We start from the raw sequence: 17,457 nt of genomic DNA on the forward strand, positions 1-17,457 counted from the left end.
AAGCTATCATAGGCATTGTCCGGGTCAGAGCATGTTTAGGACCCTTCACTCCACCACACAGATCCCCATCAGTCTTCAGCTAGCAGCATCCCTCATGGAGATAGCAGATTGCCATTTGCTGCAGTGGGCAGAGTGGGATATTTTTGCCAGCAAGGACTCTACAGCCATTTCCTCCTAGCTGGGAGGTGGAGAACCTTTGAAATGTCGATGTGCCCATCAGAACCAGAAGGAGCCTTTATTCTTATGACCATGCCTCCAGCCATCCATGCTTGTGTCCCCTCCAGCTATACCCTGTGCAAGTGTTACCTCTTTCATACCTCAGTTATTCTGTGTGGACCTAGTCCCACTCCCCTGTTATCAAACCTCTCGTTGCCATGTCATTGCAGTCATCTTCCCAGTCCTCTTCCTTCCTTCTCCACCAGTCCATCCCAGTCTGTCTCCCTGTCCCAGCCCAGGCCTCCTTCATCACCAAGCAGCCCTGCAGCCCCGTGGCTGCCGTCCCATCTGCCGTGATCTTTGGAGCTTGCTAACCCCACAGCCCCTTCGTCTTCAGTTCAGGGTCCTTCTGTGCACTGCTGCTGTTCAGCCAGGCAAAGGCAATATGCAGCAGTCAGTCCCTCAACTAAACGGCACAGCAGTTTGGATTTGGCATTGCAGGAAAAATCCAAGCTCAGAATAGATGAGAAATTTATCTAGTAAAAACAAGCTGCAGGTTTTTTAGGGTTTATGACTTCATCAAATTTGAGTGGATTTCCAGAGGTGACAGTAGCCAAGAGGCCAAAATGAGAAGTCTGAAGTCCAGAAACCGATGGCATTATGGTTTCAAAATAAAGACCCCTTGCCAAAATATGCATTATTATTTTGTCTACTGTCATTTCCCCAGCTTCTTTTGAGAAAGAGATTTGACTATTTGGCCTAAAATTTCTTCTTTCCTTTCTTTGCCCCCCCATCCCAGAAGATAATTCAGCCCATCAAAAATATGTTTAAAGGAAAATGTGAGACCAAGTGATAAAAATACTGTCAAGGATTAAGCAACTGAAAATAGTATTTTATAATGGGAAAGGCAGAGTGATTTTAACAGGCAGAGCTACCAGCCACCACCATGGTGGTAAGAAAACTACCTGCCTCCAAGAACTTGCGGTCAGATTAGATAAGAGTATAAAAATGGAAATAAATGTTATTCCTTGTTAAAAGTGGGGGAAGGACTATAAGACAGGCACATCAGTATTCTTCACAGGTGTTGTTCTCCCATTTAAAAAGGGGTCATATCTCCAGAAGAATGCATGGGTCCCCTTTCCATGGATGTCACTGAAGGAAATCTTTGTTTTCCACTTCTTGCTCTAGTTTGTCAGTGGTGGTTTTATCCTGAGCACAGCCTTCTCCCACAGCCTGATGTGTTCTGAGTCATGTGTTATGGTGAATTTTGACCCAGCCACCTCCTCATCCATGCCAGCACCACGTCCAGACTTGATCTGTGCTACATTAGGAATTGTACCCAAGTTTTCTGAAGTCCTATGTGGGTTCTTTCATAATAAGACCCAAATTTTCTCCTCTTTCCTCAGTCTCTCCAGAACTGTGTGCTCAGGAAGTTGTAGAAAGCAAATCAAGTTGCTTAAATGAGTGAGCCTCACAAAGCAATCCTGTACAGTTTTACAGCAATGGTTAGAAATATACAGGAAACACTTGGTACAACTTACCGGAGCATGAGAGCTTTCCTCTAATACCTTTAATTAGGTCAGAAAATGCAAAAGGAAATTATACCTCATCTACAGAATTGTTCAGGCTGCTTTAAAATCCTGTATATAGTTGACCATTCTGTATTAAATTCAACAGCAATGTTCTAGTAAGGATATTGGAAATTCTAACTTTGATAAAGGAAGAACTGTCTGGCTCCTAAGTATCAAGACTACAGAAAGTAAATCCCCTTAAGTAAGTTTCAGTGCAGCGCTTGTGCCTGCAGGGATGGGCCACTAGATCCAAGCAGAGCTGTGTTACTTGGCTGGGGTACGTAAGGGCTCAGGAGTCTGCTTCCCATTGCAGGATCACTTGGTGTTTGGCAGAAGATAACGCGATTCTTAGAAAGATTTTTTTTCTCTTATGGGTCCCTGGCACCAGCTTTGAAAGAATTAGCAGGCAAACTCTGCACTCTCACCTGCTTTTCAAATGTTCTGCTTTTCAAGCAGCAAATATATTTTGCAGCCAGTTTGAAGTATACCAAATGTTTGATTCTTTTTTAAAGTTTGGAAAAGTAACGGGGGATAATATTAAAATTAAAGCAAGTAGTTCTTGTAATACTTAGAGAATATACATGTGCCTATAAACATGCAAACAAGAATAGAACAGTTATTTCTATTCTGTATAGCTATGGCATACCTTTTTCTCCTAGGTTTTTACATTACAGAATCACAGAATCATCTAGGTTGGAAGAGACCTCCAAGATCACCTAGTCCAACCTCTGACCTAACACTAACAAGTCCTCCACTAAACCATATGAGCATCATAAAGTCCAGGTCAGTGACAGAGACTTACAGGAACTGCAGAAGCACAAATAATAACAAAAAAGGGGCAATTCACTTTTTTTTTTTTTTTTGTAAAGTATTATCACTTAGCTTCTTATAAACAAAGGTACTTAATCAAAACCAGCTGACATCAATGGAAAGTCTCCCATGATTTTAATATGGATATAAATGAAAAGCCCACAAACAGCGACCCCAGATTCTAGCCCTACGATATTTAGGGAATCATTACACTGTATTCACAGGGAGTCATACTTGACATACAATTGTTCAAAAAAAAAAAAAAAAGAGAGAGATGTATGTCTAGTTTAAAGGAATAATAAAACTCTCTGATGCTTTACTTCTTTGTGTTTGCTGTGAGTAGTAGGGAAGATGGAGTCCCAGAGTTAAGTAGGATGTTGTGAATCTTCTTAATCTAAAAGAATAAAAAAGATTTATTCATTTCATTATTTTTTAAAGTGGAAAATTACCTTTGTAAACTATAACATGAAATTTGTTTTAACACAGCTATGAGCAAACAGCTTATGACTGAGCTGTGCTCTGTGCCACATGAAATGTACAGTGGAATTTTTAAGTGTTTATGGGAACCAGGAGCTGAGATCCTGTTTTTGAGAGCTACATAGGTGAGCCAAACCCTAATCCCAAAACACCAAGGCCCACGCATTATGTGATCATTAAAAATAAAGCCATGAAACCAGCCTTTTAAAAAGGGGACAGAATGTAGGAGTAAAGTCAAAATTGTGAGTGGGTAGGAGGAACGGGCCCACGTGTGACTGGTTTTGCTTGGGAAACACAGATAGCTTTGAAAAGTGTCATCCTTAGGTGAGATCTTCCAGTATTAGCATGTTGCATTTTTCATGATTAGAGCTTACAGTGTGGGATTTATCACACTTTAATGAGCAGTCAGTATGAGGAAAATGACTTAATCCTTCAAGGCAATAACAATACACACACAAAATCATGCTCTGCATCTTGTAGGGTGAGAGCAGAGCAGAGCTAGTACATTCCCCACCTCTCAGAGCCACAGTTCTGCCATGTTTCTCCCAGCTAAGCATGCTCTTCAGGCTTTTCTGAAGGAGGTTGGCTGTTGTAATGCAGACAGAGGCATTGCTGCTGACTCACTCACCTTACATTAAATCATCCCTCACGGCCCTTTGGCCAGAAGTGCTCCCCTTTCACCCAAATGTAGACCTTGGGATGGTAAGGTTGGGATCAAGAGCAAACCCTGAAAAAACAGCTCGCTCCTGTGTTAGATGAACACCTGGGATGGCAAAAAGAATGTGAGTGCTGATAGAGGGAAGAACAAAAAAATAGCCTTTTGGAAATGGTGCTGACAAACAGTCTGGTGTCTGATCATCTGGAAACAACCACGGGATTCTGCACAGTTCTCAGAGTCTTGGAAACAAACCATAGTTTGGAGGCTGTCAGAGAGAGGAGCTCTGTCTGGGGAGGGATATATATATCCACAATGCTTATAACTAGATTTACACCAAGAGTGAAAATCATACAGAAAAAAAAAAAAAAGGGTATTACATGAAGTGATATACTGATGGCAAAATGCCTTCCTGAGTGCTAGTGAATATCTGAAGCAACACAGGATGCAGTAGAAAAATGCATAAGTCATAAAATAGCTTTGAAATCATTGGGCACACAAATAAATGCACTTATCTCATCTTATTCCCCTTCCTTGACCAGACTTATTTTGCTGGCTGTACCTGTTGGCTGTATGGCTCAGCATTTAGCAGAGGAAGTTCTTTCCACTCACAGATAGAAATGAAGGAATGAACAGTTTGAATTAGAAGATTTAAGAAGTCTTCCTATCAGGAATATCCTGGACAGCTGTCAGAGATATGCTACTTCACCATCCCATATGCACTGCTTCTCAGGACAGGAAGAGTTCTACTGTGGGGATAGATGGAAATGCTTTCACAGGAAAAGTGTGATATTTTAGCGGTGGAAATTTCATACAGTCCTAAAAGTGGAATAAAAAGCTAGGTAAAGTGCATGAGTATTTCTTATTTCCAGTCCCCAGCACTGACATTTGTATTGTGTACCAGCTTGTTATTTCAGATTTGGAAACCCATAGTAACCCCAAAACCATTATGTTCGCCAGCCTCTCCCTCAGCCCAGTGTAAAGCAAGCTTTGTGGTCCCAAGCCAGTCTCCTGTGGGCACAAGGTGTTTGTGAAGCCTTCACCACAGCGAGCAGCCTCAGCCCAGGCACCAAAGCCTAAGTCGGCCCAGTGCCAGAGCCACACTGTCACCACTGACAGAGATCAGCCCAGGGCAAGATGGTGGCGAAACCGCCTCAGAGCGCTGGGAAGCCTCCCTGCCCCTTCCTGCACCCTCCCATCTGTACATAAACACGGGCTTCAGACTCCAGGCCTGCATACTGTTGCACCTTGCTCAAAGATTAATGCCTTTTAAGAAAGCAGGAAGTAGGAAGCAAAGAGGCCGAGGCTAGCTCCTCCTCATCCCACCTCCGCTTCCTTCCTACCCCGTCCTCATAACAGGCACACGGGGCCGAAAAACTTCTGTGCTAAATGGGAAAACGTAGCTTATGGCTACAAACAACACTCTCATTTGCAGGGGTGAAATGATGGAAACATGATCAAGAGGGTGGGGAGGACCCTACAATCAGTGGAGAGCAGGAATGTCTGCACCACAGGCCTGTGGTCTTACCGGGACATCCCCATAAGGCCTGCGAGGCAGCTGGTCCGCAGCGCATAGCCTCAGACAGGTCTTGGGTGCCTTCAGGGGGTAGTGGCACACTGCAATCTATATAAGAGTGGCCATGCTTGACCTATTCAAGGTCTTTGCAGTGGGTGACGGGGACTTTTAGTCCATTAAGAGTCATATTTTCTTAACTGTCAGAACGAGGACAAAACTGACAAGCAAAGAGAGAAGCTCAGTTAAGCCTTCAAGAAAAATACCACCGTTTGTCAAGAATGCTTGTTTCATTTCTTTTTTATGATTTTTCCATGGCTGTTTTTACCCAGCTGGTAAGAACAGGTACATTTTCATAGAATGGCGGCAGCAAAACAACAGGTTATCATGGCAGTGGATATGGCTCCATTTCTGCTTTTAATCAGTTCTTTCCGTTTGGATTTACTTGGTGTTTCAGAGGCTGTGATTTTCATGGGCTTCACATTGCCTCACAAAGAGCTACTTGGCTGCACCTTCTATAACCAGTTTGTTACCTTTGCTGACTACTAAACCAATTAACAATTATGCGTTTTGGAGAACATGTTGATAAGTGCCAAGGTTTCTTCAAAACCCTTAAAAAATCCTGTAACGTAATGTCAAGAACTCATTTGGGCATGTGTTGCTTTACCACTTTAGAGAAAGCACAATATTATTATATTTTTTTTTAAAGCAAGGCAAAAAGCAGAAGGTTTTATGGGTTTTGGCAGACTGGTCTTTGTTGCTAGCATTTCCCCTTAGGCTGAGTTAGTGGTAAGCTGCTGGCTGCCCCTGTCTCTGAGGCACGCAGAGGTAAAGAGGGTGGCAAAGAGACAAATTTACAGCAAGCACTAAGTACAAAGACATTGTGAACAATTGAATAAGGACCTGTCTGCTTAGACAAACAACTTGCCCAGGGTTTTTCAGCTGACGCTGACATGAGGCAAAAAGTTCGTTTCTCAGAGCTGAAGAAAACCTTTCTTTCTGGTTGTGGTTTTAAATCTTTGACAGGCTCCATAAACATTAATCCATAAGGTGTTTAAAATTTTGTGCCTTAGCGAAGATTTGTGCGGGTTCTGTGGTTTGTATTTATTTCTATGGAGTGACTGTGGAATAAGAAGAAAGACTCTTGCTTTTGTAGTGTAAACACTGCCCCACTTGAGAGACAGAGATATGAATTACGCTAAATATTTAGTAAATGATTGGTTTCCACTGGGAGAATAAAGTATTTTGCATTGGAAGACATACAGAAAAAAAAGCAGCAGAAAAATTCAGTAGTTTCATAACTATTTTTCTACAAAAAAAATGTGAAACGCTATCTGTAACTGGCACTTTGTAACCCTTAGGTCATTTGGCCTTTCCTGAGCTCACAACAAGAGCTGATCAGAAATTCTTCAGGCAAATATGACTGTGCATGTGCTTCTGTCAGAAAACAGCCAATATTTAAAAGCTGTGCTCTTCGCAGAGGCGTATCAGCTGCAAAAACATCTTCCTTGGTAAAGACTTCTTGGGCCCAAACACAGGCTTCTGCTGAAAATCAGATAGAGTTCTGCCTTTGAGGCTAGCTGAAAGGCTGGTGTTTGAGCCGTCCTGAGGCACATTAGACCCTGCTTCCAGCTCCTGTTTTGCCTGACTGACTCCCAGCTCTTCCACCTTCCATCATAATCACCAGTTTATCAAACTGTCCTGTAGCAGCTCTGATGGATGAGTATAGAGGGACAGAGTAAGCTTTTGGTAGGCAGTAGTGCCAGGGCTGAAGAAATGTTTATGCCAGGTGAATGTCCAAAGCAGCTGGCCAATGTGGAGTCTCTGCTTGGTTTCTCAGGAGAAGGTTTTTCTGGTATTCTCTCAGGAAAAAAAAAAAAAATCCTTGCAGCTATGTTGGTTAAAAACGCTCAGGTTGCCAGGATGTGTTATTTCATCCTTGGAAGCAGTGTACTGCTGGGAGTTGCACCACCCCTTGGGGGTTTATTGATATAAAAATTCCAGCATAGACATACTTGCAAACTCTTCCTAGCATAAGCTATGCCTGTGGAAAAAAAAAAAAAAGGGGGGGGGGGTGGTATTTGAGAACATTTGGCATTAACAATTTTTTTTTTTTTTGCACATTTTTACAGAAACATGGGATAAACAGTAAAAATAAGCTAGGCTAACAAGTTCTGTGCCTAAGCAAATATTATAGGGTACTTTGTTAAACTGGGGCTGGCACTGCAGTTAGAGAAGAAAAACAAACAACAGTGTTACTTTTCTTTGAGATTTGTTGCTGGTCAACACTATTAACTGCAACTAAAATCAAAATGTCATCTTAATAATAAAGCGATGGCCCTTAATTCCTGTAAATCATATTGAATTCAGTTACATTCCTCTGGTGCAACTGAGAGCAGAATTTGACCAAAAAAATATTAGCACTGCTCTTTTTCTCACAGGTTTTGCATATTTCATGTAGAGATGTCTAACTAAATATCAAATAGCTGATCATCTGCCACCTTGGCAGCCAGCATAGATCCCAAGAACAGACTTGATGTGATTTATCTCAGTACTGCAAATCACAGGGAAAATATGCAAAGACAGTCTGAAGAGAGCAACGGAGAGCAGTCTACCTTTCCAGGTGTGATTACAACATGTCTGGACTCTGCAAATGTCCCCTGGGCAGCTTGCCTCTGGTGGAGTGCCTGAGAAACCACATCTGTCCCATGGTTTGCTACATCAGTGCCTAATTCACACCATTAGGACAGCTCCAGAGAGCAAGCTTCTGCATGCAGCCAGGGCAGTGACTAGAAATACCAGCTGTCCTTGATCCATCATTTGTGCCCCAGACATTATGAAACTATTCCTTTTTCTCCCCTACTCAGCTCTAAGCTATTGCTTTTTCTCTACTGTGCCTTGCTCTGATAGAGAGGCAGGACTTGGCTTTTCTCTCCAAGATGCCTCACTACTGCAGGTGCCATTACAAATATTTTATTAGTTCATTTCAGAAACACAGCGAAAGAATTTGAGGTAGAACTGAACACTGCTGTACAAATGCTCTGGAAGGTATGTCCAGTTTGGCACTGAGCTTAGTCATCCCAGCTGGCAGAAGAGTAGAAAGTCCTTTTCTCTCTCAAAGATGAAATCTGTATGTCTGCCAACTCCCTGTAATTACAAGCCCCAAAGAGTGTCTACTCCAGTGTAACTAGATATCTACAAGCTTTGGCATTTCATGTATCAATTACCACTTAGTGCTACATCACCAGACCAGGATGGGAATTTCCTTTGTGGGGAGACCTCTTTTATTAATAAAAGACAAATCACATTCATTCTGCAACATCAAGCTCAGCTGGCTCATTTCTTTTCTGTCCCCCAATACACAACTCCAGTTGAATGCTCCTGGGGAGTATCCATTCTCTGGCCTGTCTCCTTGCTCTCATTTAATTCTGCCTTCAGCACACACAGTCAGCCTTTTTTTTTCTCTATGCAGCAAATTCCCATTCCAAAAAAATAAAGTTCCTTTCTGAACAGCCTGCTAAGGTCATTACAGGTTGAAACAAGGTTCAGGCTCCTGGGCTCTGCCATGCCTTTCCATAACTACCACCTCCACAAAATAACACCCAACCATATAGTCACAACCACTGCACGTGGCAGTGAGATTTCAGGGGGCTCCTGAATCAGTATAAAATTTGCAAAACCTGCTGAGAAGCTGTTAAACACTCAGATGGCTAACCAATGCTGAACACTGTCCTGTCTGTACCATACAGCAGGTGGCAACTAAAATGGCTTTAAACTGGAGTTTCATTGACATAGATGTACAAATTGCATCAGAAAAGTGATTCACCAGGTATTATGGAAGAAGTTGGTCTTTCAGGGGCCCTTATGGAAGAGTCCTTTGCTCAGAGGCTCGTATAATGCAGATCATTACTGCCCTTCATTCATTCACCTTCCTCCATTCCCTCCACTATCAGGTGTGAATACAAATCTTTTCCTACCTGTGATTGAAATGTTATCACAGAAGATTGAGAGAGAGGAAGCCTATGAAGAACATTTTGCCAGGAGCCTTGTCTCCAGGAGCAGCCACAGAACCTTATAGAAGAGCCTCTCTAGGGGCTCATGTAATACTGTTGGAGCAGTGACTGCTGCAGTCCATGGAAATACTTTTTGTTGTTGTTGTTGTTGTTTACCTGGTGGGTAGAAACACTGTGGAGTAAAGAATTTCAGGAGAAAGGATGAAGGAGAAAAAGATACACCTGCCTGGTGTTAGAAAATAGGCTGTCTGCCTCAGTCCCTGCATACTTGGGGGCCTTTGTTCAGCACCTGTTCTTTAAGTTTTTTCCCAATATGAAGCTAAAGGAGAGAAAAGTTATGAAACAAATATAAGAGAAGAACTGAGTCTGAGCAGAGGTTCTTTCCCCAAATATTGCCACTGGTAAGACACTGAAGCTGTTCAGCGAGCAACAGAACTTGTTTGCCTCTGGCTTCAGTTCTGCAGCTGAAAAACCCCATGGCTTTGAGCTTCAACCACAGCTGTCCCTGCTGTTGGTATGTTCACCATGGGTCTCACCTCTTTACTGTCTCTGGTGTCTGCTGGTGACACTTACAGGGCTTTTAGAACCATAATCACTTCAAGCCTCTAGCTCTCTGTCAGCTTGTGCTGGAATTAGCCAGCGGAGCTCAGAAGAGATTGAAAGGGCTCTGAAATACAGTGATATTAGATAAAACTTGCTTCCTTATGAACAACCTAGAAATTATATTCAAATAAGCCGTATGTATGGAGAAACAGCCTTCATGTGTTTGCCACTCGCCAGTTAGAAAGCTCTTTGTACAGTGATTTATAGTTTATTGCTAACCACACTCTCATTGAGACTCAATATTATTTCACACCAGAAGGTTTTTGCAGACTTTGAAAACATTTGGTTTCGGTCTGATGGGACTTCTGAATCTTTCAGGGGGTTGCTGGATTTGTTTTTTGTTCCTTTGGTTTAGAATTACAATCTGCATCCTTTCCCTTAACCTCCCTCACCACTTGTTCTCATTATTTATGAAAATATGGATATTATTTTCCATGCTTATAAACATTTCTTATTTTTATGAACCATAATCAGGAAGGATTTATCTGGCATTTGAGGAGTCAGTCTAGGTGGGGTTTGGGACTCTGTTTGTACTGGAGCCTGAGGTCCACAGCTAATTTTGAACAGTTGAAAAATTAGAAGGAAAGTGCAGCTAAAGTTTCAGCTGGTTTGTTTATTGAAGCAATCACAGATAGGCTCAAAAACCTAGTATGGCAAATCTTTTACTTCCTTTGACTACTCAAAGACTTAATCTTGTTCACGCATAGCGTCAGTGTCTGTCCATAAGGTTACCTATGTGGAATTGCCCAAGAAAAGAAAAGGCATAGAAAGTACATGTTAGCAGCCTAGAATATGGCAGGAAATAGAGCTGTAAGCATCTATATCATTCTATTTGGATTGTGCATTGCAAATCAATGTAATTTGCACACTGATGGGGTTTCCTTAGGACACAACCATGTGTGAAAATGGTTACATTTGGCTAAATGCAATTATCCTTTAACTGCTAAGCCCCTGATCCCAAAACCCTAAAGCCAAAATAATGTCACAAGATAATTGCTTTTATTATGAAAACAGGGATACAGGGATATTTTTTAAAGGTTGAAGATAAACACTGAATAGAATAAGAAGGAAGCTTTCTTTCAGGGAAAATTTCATCACTAGTTTCATCACTGGAATAAGTATTGTAATGTTACTTCTTTAACACATAAAAGTATTTCACTTTTTACAATATTTGTAGCCCAGTCAGTCAATCATGATAATCCACCACAAAGCTTCTCCTGGCAAGAGCTGGCAAAAATAACAATTATTCTCAGAAGCATACATTTTATATAAAGTATATTTCATATTCAGTGATAAAACTAAAAAACACGACTGTTTTGAAATTACTTTTTGTTGTTGTTGTTATTTCAAACCAAGAATCCCCCAGGAATTTCAGTGGAATTGAAAAATTCCCAGCAAAATGTTTGATTTGGTCAAAAAGCTTCTTCAAGATTAGATGAAAGTATTTCAGGCAGTTCTACTGTAGACTCCAAATTGTGTCTTTAATCCAATAAAAACCTCCATTTAATGAAAGCCATCTGCAAGTCATATCGTTGTTACTCCTCACCCCATTCTTATTGTTGCTTGAAGCATCTTTCTCTTGGCAGTGTCAGCCCGTGGCCACCGGTTTCCAGCAGAAGCCTGGTAGTTCAAGCATCAGTCCGGCAATTAGGACGTCGTGGTTCTTGCTGCCTCTCGCATTCACTCGTGCTGCACGGCTGAGCCAGTGGTGATCACTGTGCTGCTCATTTTGCCCATCTGATAAGAGGATACTCTATCTGCCTGCCAGGTGTGTTGTAGGAACACAGCACTTAATGTTTGCAAAGAGCTGCTGCGGAACTTGAATACAAGTCCTGCAGAAGGGCAAAGTTTCATAATGGAGTTGCAGCAGATACTCAGTAACCATACCTGATGCTTCTCCAGCCTAAAATATTTTATTCAGGCTTCAATGAAATTAAATGCTGGGTAAACTAGCTTGAGAAATCTGTCTTTGCTCCCACCCCTATGCTATGTCTCACAGCCCACTTGTGCTAGGACCTTTTGATGGGATCACACTGTACTTATCAGTACATTGACCTGAATGAGAAATGATGTTGGTCAGGCAAGACTTATTTTTAGCTAGATAAGTTTCCTGCTCTGGTTTCAGCATCTGCCAGAAAAATTAATAGTGGCACAACTGACAGGGCAATGAATTGCAGTACACAGGCAGTCCTTAAACTATTATCAGCAAACCGCATCACTGAACAGCATCACAAACAAGCTCCCTCTCTGATTTAAGTGGTTCACAGTAGTACCTCCCTGCACGCTAAGAAAATGCATGAAAGATGGGAGAAAGGAATCGTAGTGTTTCTCTCTGCAGAGCTGGGGACTCCGAAACACAGAGAGCAAATGACTCACCAAAAGTGAATCAGACACTAGTTGGAGAGCAAATATGAATGCAAGTGTCTTGTATCTCAATTAGAAAGCCCATTTTCTTCCTCTCTTGCATTTTAGATAGCCTTCCAACTGTTTTCACTCTTTCCACGTCTAAAACATAGCTTTGACTCAGTTCTGATTGAAATTTCCTGTAACTGAGATGCTGCAGGTAGCCTAGCGAAGACTGGGGAGCAAGCTGCAGTTTTACAAAATGGGGGAGTTGTGTATGGCACAGGAGTTCAGGAGCTAAACCGGGGCAGTTTGCTTGGAAAATAGTTCATTTTTGTATGCACTTTGTAGGAGCCTTTGAAATAATTATCACCATATATGTTGCTGTTATTACAACATGCTCATATTAAAAACAAACTATGAGAAGAGTATAGAGCAGACTCCTGGTGAGAATGTCGTTATTGTGGCAGTTTGTGAAGGCAGCTTCAGATGTGTCCCTGAGGGTCACTCTGGATGAGTGAGGATGTGGGCTACATGCCTGACTGTCACAGTACTTTTTAAAGATCCTTCTCCAAGCATCTAGGAAAAGTTCTTCAGTTGCTGGAGATCTGAAGGGATGGACCTTATCTTTCAGTTTCCTGTGTTCCTTCTTTCCTTTCCTTTCCTTTCCTTTCCTTTCCTTTCCTTTCCTTTCCTTTCCTTTCCTTTCCTTTCCTTTCCTTTCCTTTCCTTTCCTTTCCTTTCCTTTCCTTTCCTTTCCTTTCCTTTCCTTTCCTTTCCTTTCCTTTCCTTTCCTTTCCTTTCCTTCCCTTCCCTTCCCTTCCCTTCCCTTCCCTTCCCTTCCCTTCCCTTCCCTTCCCTTCCCTTCCCTTCCCTTCCCTTCCCTTCCCTTCCCTTCCCTTCCCTTCCCTTCCCTTCCCTTCCCTTCCCTTCCCTTCCCTTCCCTTCCCTTCCCTTCCCTTCCCTTCCCTTCCCTTCCCTTCCCTTCCCTTCCCTTCCCTTCCCTTCCCTTCCCTTCCCTTCCCTTCCCTTCCCTTCCCTTCCCTTCCCTTCCCTTCCCTTCCCTTCCCTTCCCTTCCCTTCCCTTCCCTTCCCTTCCCTTCCCTTCCCTTCCCTTCCCTTCCCTTCCCTTCCCTTCCCTTCCCTTCCCTTCCCTTCCCTTCCCTTCCCTTCCCTTCCCTTCCCTTCCCTTCCCTTCCCTTCCCTTCCCTTCCCTTCCCTTCCCTTCCCTTCCCTTCCCTTCCCTTCCCTTCCCTTCCCTTCCCTTCCCTTTCATTTTCTTTTCCTTTTATTTTATTTTATTTTATTTTATTTTATTTTATTTTATTTTATTTTATTTTATTTTATTTTATTTTATTTTATTTTATTTTATTTTATTTTATTTTATTTTATTTCTCAATAATTGTTGTTTTTGAATATATATTTTAATTTTTCTTTTAATTCTGTAGATGTCCAAATTTTTGAAGAGGTGACTCTAGGGTCACTTTTGTGTGTTTTAGTCATTATGCATAGTCGTCTTCCTCTCAGCAGCATTTTCCAAGAGTTTTTGAAACAGAGAAGGACTGGTGTGGCAGTATCATAAAGCAACTCCCCTATTTTTCCTTTATCCCATCCCCCAACTGAAAACAATTACAGAGAGGCAAATGCCAAATCCTTCATCATCACTACAACATGCTGTTGAGCAGGAGGTGTACCTCTTCTTGGGAAGGGGAGTGTTTTGCCTCGACATCAAAATGACAGCTCTAATTACCCCATACATTTGTGATTTGCTTTGGAAACTTATTTTGACGCACGCAGAGCTAGAAATTGGAATAGCTTAAGGGAGAAAGGAAACCTGTCACAGATGTGAGTGGCAGAGCAAGAACAAAAGGTTGTGAGTTTCTTCTCTGCCACCACAGCTCTCTGGGTTGCCATCTTTTTACACAGCAAACCAGGAAAGAAAAATTCCTGAAAGCAAAGCTTTGTCGTATCAACAGTGATAACATCTGACAAACTGTACAGATCTTCCCCCCTCCTTTCTCCTCTCTTTTGCAAAGGTTGGGGCTAAGCCAACGATAGAGTAGCAGGTCATTGACCTATTAGCCTCTGCGATCGTTTTACCCCAGGCCCTGAATGATGTCTGCAGACAGGCCCATTGGGAAAGAGAGGCACTAAGGTCACCACCTCCCCACTTCCTTTTCACTGCTATCTCTGCAGCAGCTTCTCCGGGCTTGACTTCTGCATGAGTAATTGATGTGTTGAAAGTTAAGCATGTGCTTAAGTGCTTTGCTGGAGTGGGGCCAGCATGTGCAGCACCTGGCAAGGTCTAGTCCCGGGCACAGGAGGGGCCAGATCAGAGCAGCTGTCTGTATCTCCTCGTGGAGCTGCTGAGAAGGACACTCCCTGGGCTTGAAAACCTTCTTCACCTTGGGCTTCTCCCTGCCAGTGCAGCCCAGGGAGCTGTATGCTACCCATAAATGTCTGCAGAAATCCAAACCCTTTTAAAATGTAAAATGATAGCTGATTTCCTCTCTGATTTCCTAAAGAAATGAGGCGTGTATCATGGTCGGCATATGCTTGGGTTGTGTCTCACCACTCCTCCTGCCTCTCTGTTTTGAATCTATTAGTCAATCTGATAGAGGAATAGCAATCTCCAAGAAAATTAAGATCCTCCAGATTTCTTTAAAGTAGATGACTAGAAAGACATGCTAAGACAAAGGTCCAAAGGATTCTCCAAGTGCTGCAATCTCAGACGCATCTTCAATGATCAGACATGTTAATTGAGTAGCCAGGCAGTATTAGCAATAGTGTTTACAGAATGACTTCTAGGTCCTGCTTGTCTTTAATCTGAGCACGTCCTATATTGACCTGATTCTATGTGCTGGGATTTCTGGGAAAGAAAGCAAAAAAAAACGTTACCTCCTCACTACCCCAAGTTTGCAAGAATTGGAAACACTGACCAAGTAATATGAGAGAGAGAGCAGCATGTCTGAGCCTAGGGTAGAGAGCATGTATGGTGGATCTCTTGCTCCTTTAATGTCTCAGAGTAAAAAGACAAATAATGGCATGGTCCTATTCTAGACAGCAGGGAATACAACACCTGGAGAGGGATGTGCTTGGGTTATAAGTAAGGTTATAACTGTCCAGTGTCCTGTAAGTGTTATAGGACATATAGTACTACACAGCAATCAATAAGATAGGGGAAAAAATAAAAAAATAATAAAAAAGAAAAAACGGGAACATTCCCAAACACACTCCATACAGCTGTTCACTAAAGGCATAAAACTACCTAAAATCATGACTGTGAAATGGTTAAACCAGCAGTCATAGTCACTAACCTATAGTCAGAGATTTTTGAAAGGTACTACTGGTATCAATAAGCAACGCAAAACAAAAGGAAAATAAAAGGTAAGTTCTTTCCATTTGACCAGCCCTCAGAAGTACTGTGCAAACTGGGGTAGCTTTTTGCATTATGCTAATCAAAGACCTTTTCTGAGTTTGAGTGAGAGTTATATACATATTTTGTTTTAAGGAAACAAACCAACTAGAAGAGTTCTTTAAGTTCTTATTTCAGAAAATTTAACATACCTTAAGTGATATGTTCACGTGCTCTTCTAGCAAGGTGAAAAACACAAAAGGAATAGCGGAAAGACTGAAGTTACTTCTCCTGTAAAGAACTGAAAGCACCATCACTGATCTTTAAATTAAGGAAACTGGTACACAACACAAAAACATTGCTGTTTCTGAAAAGAAAGAGAGAGAGAATATTTTCAACCTCTGTGAACAGCTCAAATGCAAACTTAGTCGAAAGAAGTTTGAAGAAGACTTCCAAAAGAAGAAGTTTTTAGAAGTTACTCAAAACTGACAGTCAAGTACTTACTATTGTTCTTGGATCATTCCATGTTAGGGAGAATGATGGCTTTGCCCACCTTACAACTTACATGTAGGATTTCTGTGGAAGTACAGGAACCACAACTATTGCAAATGGTAAATGAAGCGTCTCAAAGGAGAAGCTTTGGCAAGTTCAAGAGACAGCATAGTGAGATTCAATGCCTCTGCTGTCTCACGTGGAACAGTACATTACAGGTGCCCTTCCTCCTACAGCTAACAACAGTGTTACAATGTTTAGATATATTTATGTGGAAGGCCAAATGCAAGGTTTGAAGGGCCTGGAGAACTCCAGGTGCTCCTGAAGACACCGACTGCTGTCCAAGAGCCAGTACTGTGCTTCAGCATGTGTGTAATATTATCTCTTCCAAACAACGTAGATTCAACCACTTGGTCTGTGAGAAGACAGGAGAAAAACTTCTATTTTCTGTCGTTTGCTGAACACAAAGCACGCTTGAATTAAACTAACCTGTAGCTGTTGATTTTAACTTTAATTGTGGATGTACTGAAATGAGCAGCTATTTCTCTTCAAAGGGAGGCAGAAGTGGAAGAAAACACAATAGTATTTGCTTTTAATTGTACTTTTAAATTCCTTGACTATGTACATAAGCCTGGTTCAGCCTCTGGATTCATGGCTAGGAGTCAAGGGAGGCAGAAGTCTAATGTAGATACGGACTTGATCCAAAGTCCAGTGAAGTCAATGGCAGCACTTTCACAGACCGTGGTGAATTTTAAATCATGTTGCATAACTATAAATATGAAGATTCACTTGAAGTTGACACAGGAAAATACATGTGAAATTAGTAAATGCAAAAGGAGTTGAAACAAAATCGTGTTATTACTGCATGAAATATTAATAGGAACTTGTATTTTTTGAAGCAGTGCTTTTTTTTTTTGCTTTTTTTGCCTTTTTTTTTTTCTATTTTTCCCTCTGCATTGTGCTGCTCTGCAGAGCACACATGGCACACTGCTGTGATTATGTGTCCTAAGCTTCTGGTACCACTCACTGACTGATAAAGAGGTCAGACGGGGAGTCGGGGTGATGATAGTGGAAAGAAATGTTCCAGAAGAAGTCTTACAAAGGGCTGTGAACTGTGGAAATCCACTCTCTCACTGTCACCAACTATTAGCAGGACCATTAATAACACAATGTCCGGTGTATAGGTGCATTAGCTGATGTCTTGCTCTAGCAGTGCACATTCAGCATGAAGGATGGATGGGTGTCTTTATACTAAAGGATCACAATAACCCTGTGATAACTTCCCCCTTACCTTCATTCTGACTTGAAGGGAAAAGAAATACATCATACAGTTTTTTTGAAGCAATCATTCCTGAGAGGTTTTTTTAAAAGTCTTCCATGCTTATGGCAACTGCTGTACCCAGTGATTTTAACACTTCTGCTTCCAAAGCTAACATACCGAGTGTCCTCTATTTAGGGGCTTGTAAATA

The sequence above is a fragment of the Anser brachyrhynchus genome (assembly GCF_964034855.1).
Source record: "Anser brachyrhynchus genome assembly, chromosome: 3".
In the NCBI taxonomy this organism is placed as follows: domain Eukaryota; kingdom Metazoa; phylum Chordata; class Aves; order Anseriformes; family Anatidae; genus Anser; species Anser brachyrhynchus.